A 4517-nucleotide genomic window follows, 5' to 3' on the forward strand; every position below is an offset into this window, starting at 1 on the left:
AGGATTAGATACACGGCTTTGTATCACACAGGATAGGATTAGATACATGGCTCAGTATCACAGGATAGGATTAGATACACGGCTTTGTATCACACAGGATAGGATTAGATACACGGCTCAGTATCACAGAGGATAGGATTAGATACACAGCTCTGTATCACACAGGATAGGATTATATACACGGCTCCGTATCACAGGATAGGATTAGATACACGGCTCTGTATCACAGAGGATAGGATTAGATACACAGCTCTGTATCACACAGGATAGGATTATATACACGGCTCCGTATCACAGGATAGGATTAGATACACGGCTCAGTATCACAGAGGATAGGATTAGATACACGGCTCAGTATCACAGGATAGGATTAGATACACATTTCAGTATCACACAGGATTAGATACAGGTTGCTCTCGGCTGTCAGTCTCGTGTATCCGCTGTCCTGCAGGTTCGTGTACAGACATGTCGGGGGCGCTCTCTCTGGACTCGGTGACCCTGTTCCAGCAGGATCCTGGCGGTGTGACGTATCGTATCCCGGCTCTGCTCTTCTTCCCTCCATCTTCTTGGCCTTGGCGGAGAAGCGCTCGTCCCCCGATGATCAGGACGCCCTGTACCTGGTGGTGCGGCACGGTCGGGTGCAGCGCGGGGAGGTGCAGGTACCGACTCCTCATGTCACCTCTCTCCGCGTCTGATCTTGTGACTTTCCAACGTCTCCATCTGTTTTGCCTCCTTAGTGGGAAGACGCAATGCCGGTGAGCCACGCCAAGTTACCGGGGCACCGGACCATGAACCCCTGCCCGCTGTACCATCCCGACACCGACACCGTCTTCCTCTTCTTCGTCTGTGTAAAAAGCGAAATCTCCGAGTTCCGGCAAATCATAACCGGCCGAAATGCCGCCCGGCTCTGCTACGTCACCAGCCGCGACCACGGCCAATCGTGGAGCCTACCGAAAGACGTGACGGAGGAGGTCCTGGGTGAGGACCTGAAGAGCTGCGCCACCTTGACGGTTGGCCCCGGTCACGGCGTCTGCTCTCCGTCGGGCAGGCTGATCGTGCCCGCGTACCTGTACTACATCCACTCCCGCGTCTGCGGCCTGCCCGTCCCCTGGAAGACCAAGCCCCACTCATTCATCTTCTACAGCGACGACCGCGGAGAGAGCTGGCACAAGGGCAGCGGGCTGTGGCGGCAGAAGACAGGGGAGTGCGAGGTGGCCGAGGTGACCTGCAGCAGCGGCAACGACCTCCTGTACTGCAGCGCCAGGACCGGTCAGCGCTACCGGGTGGAGGCGACCAGCAGCCCCCAGTCCATGGAGTTCACAGATGCCCACTACAATAAAAGCCTGTGTGAGCCGCCTCATGGCTGCCAGGGCAGTGTGGTGAGCTACAGGCCTCCGGAGGCAACTCAGGACGAGGCGGACGGCGGGGAAGATTCGCCCCTTCAGCATAGCGTCACGTCCTGGCTCCTCTACTCCCATCCCACCAGCAGCCGGGGCCGCGTGGACTTAGGAGTCTACTTGAATAAATCACCCCTTGTGCCGTCCACCTGGACCCCACCGTGGGTCATCAACGAGGGTCCCAGCGGGTACTCGGACCTGGCGGTGTGCCAGGACACTCACTCCTTCGCCTGCTTATTTGAATGCGGAAAGGACGCGGCGTGCGAAAAGATCGTCTTCCGGAGGTTCACGATGGACGAGCTGCTGAACAATTCCTCTAAGCCCTAATCACGAGTGTCGGGGCCTCCGCCAAGTCTCCGGGTGCCAAAAGTAACCCAGTATAGGAATGCACTGAGGGGCCACAAGATGGCGCCATCCACCACTCTCCTGACCCCCGATACACGCTCTCATACTGCTCATTAGATGGTGTCTGATCCCCCCCTGTAATTAAAAGGTTCTATCCACTCCTCTCTATCATGGACACCTTAAAGGGATCTTCCCATGAACTATATCATCCCCATCCACGTGTCTGATGCCGTCTCTGCCCAGCACCACCTCACCCTCTGGAGCCGTCTCTGCCCAGCAACTCCTCACCCTCCGGAGCCGTCTCTGCCCAGCACCTCCTCACGCTCTGGAGCCGTCTCTGTCCTGCACCTCCTCACCCTCCGGAGTCGTCTCTGCCCTTCACCTCCTCACCCTCCGGAGCCGTCTCTGCCCTGAACTTCCTCACCCTTCGGAGCCCTCTCTGCCCTGCACCTCCTCACCCTCCGGAGTCTTTTCTGCCCTTCACCTCCTCACCCTCCGGAGCCGTCTCTGCCCAGCAACTCCTCACCCTCCGGAGTCGTTTCTGCCCTTCACCTCCTCACCCTCCGTAGTCGTCTCTGCTCTGCACCTCCTCACCCTCTGGAGCCGTCTGTGTCCTTCACCTCCTCATCCTCCGGAGCCGTATCTGCCCTTCACCTCCTCACCCTCCCGAGCCGTATCTGCCCAGCACCACCTCACCCTTCAGAGCCGTCTCTGCCCAGCACCTCCTCACCCTCCGGAGCCGTCTCTGCTCTGCACCTCCTCACCCTCCGGAGCCGTCTCTGCCCTGAACCTCTTCACCCTCCGGAGCCGTCTCTGCCCACCACCACCTCACCCTCCGGAGCCGTCTCTGCCCACCACCACCTCACCCTCTGGAGCCGTCTCTGCCCAGCAACTCCTCACCCTCCGGAGTCGTCTCTGCCCTGCACCTCCTCACCCTCCGGAGCCGTCTCTGTTCTGCAACTCCTCACCCTCCGGAGCTGTCTCTGTCCTGCACCTCCTCACCCTCCGGAGCCGTCTCTGTCCTGCACCTCCTCACCCTTCAGAGCCGTCTCTGCCCAGCACCTCTCCCTCCGTAGACGTCTCTGCTCTTCAACTCCTCACCCTCCGGAGCTGTCTCTGTCCTGCACCTCCTCACCCTCCGGAGCCGTCTCTGTCCTGCACCTCCTCACCCTTCAGAGCCGTCTCTGCCCAGCACCTCTCCCTCCGTAGACGTCTCTGCTCTGCACCTCCTCACCCTCCGGAGCCGTCTCTGCCCTGAACCTCCTCACCCTTCGGAGTCGTCCCTGACCTTAACCTCCTCACCCTCCGGAGCCGTCTGTGTCCTGCACCTCCTCACCCTCCGGAGTTGTCTCTGCCCAGCAACCCCTCACCCTCCGGCATCGTATCTGCTCTGCACCTCCTCACCCTCCGGAGCCATCTCTGTCCTTCACCTCCTCACCCTCTGGAGCCGTCTCTGTCTTGCACCTCCTCACCCTCCGGGCTTGTTTCTGCCCAGCACCACCTCACCCTCCGGAGCCGTCTCTGCCCAGCCCCTCCTCACCCCCCAGAGCCGTCTCTGCCCAGCACCTCCTCACCCTCTGAAGCCGTCTCTGTCCTGCACCTCCTCACCCTCTGAAGCCGTCTCTGCCCTGCACCTCCTCACCCTCTGGAGTTGTCTCTGCCCTGCACCTCCTCACCCTCCGGATCCATCTCTACCATGCACCTCTTCACTCTCCGGAGCCGTCTCTGCCCTGCACCTCCTCATCCTCCGGAGCCGTATCTGCCCTTCACCTCCTCACCCTCCAAAGACGTCTGTGCCCTGCACCTGCTCAACCTCCGAAGCTGCCTCTGCCATGCACCTCCTCACCCTCCAAAGCCGTCTCTGCCCTGCACTTCCTCAGCCTCCAATTCCGACTCTGCCATCCTCCTATTCACCGTCCGGAGCCGTCTCTGCCGTGCACCTCTACACCATCCAGAGCCGTCTGTGTCCTGCACCTCCTCACCCTCCGGAGTTGTCTCTGCCCAGCACCACCTCACCCTTCAGAGCCGTCTCTGCCCAGCACCTCCTCACCCTCCGGCATCGTATCTGCTCTGCACTTCCTCACCCTCCGGAGCCATCTCTGTCCTTCACCTCCTCACCCTCTGGAGCCGTCTCTGTCTTGCACCTCCTCACCCTCCGGGCTTGTTTCTGCCCAGCACCACCTCACCCTCCGGAGCCGTCTCTGCCCAGCCCCTCCTCACCCCCCAGAGCCGTCTCTGCCCAGCACCTCCTCACCCTCTGAAGCCGTCTCTGTCCTGCACCTCCTCACCCTCTGAAGCCGTCTCTGCCCTGCACCTCCTCACCCTCTGGAGTTGTCTCTGCCCTGCACCTCCTCACCCTCCGGATCCATCTCTACCATGCACCTCTTCACTCTCCGGAGCCGTCTCTGCCCTGCACCTCCTCATCCTCCGGAGCCGTATCTGCCCTTCACCTCCTCACCCTCCAAAGACGTCTGTGCCCTGCACCTGCTCAACCTCCGAAGCTGCCTCTGCCATGCACCTCCTCACCCTCCAAAGCCGTCTCTGCCCTGCACTTCCTCAGCCTCCAATTCCGACTCTGCCGTCCTCCTATTCACCGTCCGGAGCCGTCTCTGCCGTGCACCTCTACACCATCCAGTGCCGTCTCTGTCCTGCACCTCCTCACCCTCTGAAGCCGTCTCTGCCCTGCACCTCCTCACCCTCTGGAGTTGTCTCTGCCCTGCACCTCCTCACCCTCCGGAGCCATCTCTGCCATGCACCTCTTCACTCTCCGGAGCC

General features: G+C 60.7%; 1 pseudogene; it reads left to right on the forward strand.

Annotated features, from left to right (window-relative positions):
• The first annotated feature begins 465 nt into the window (after nucleotides 1–465).
• Nucleotides 466–1724, forward strand: LOC141249234 (sialidase-3-like; annotated as a pseudogene).
• Nucleotides 1725–4517: the final 2793 nt, after the last annotated feature.

Source organism: Phyllobates terribilis, unplaced genomic scaffold, assembly GCF_046119375.1.
Source record: "Phyllobates terribilis strain yellow unplaced genomic scaffold, ASM4611937v1 Scaffold_2__4_contigs__length_985480577, whole genome shotgun sequence".
Taxonomy (NCBI): domain Eukaryota; kingdom Metazoa; phylum Chordata; class Amphibia; order Anura; family Dendrobatidae; genus Phyllobates; species Phyllobates terribilis.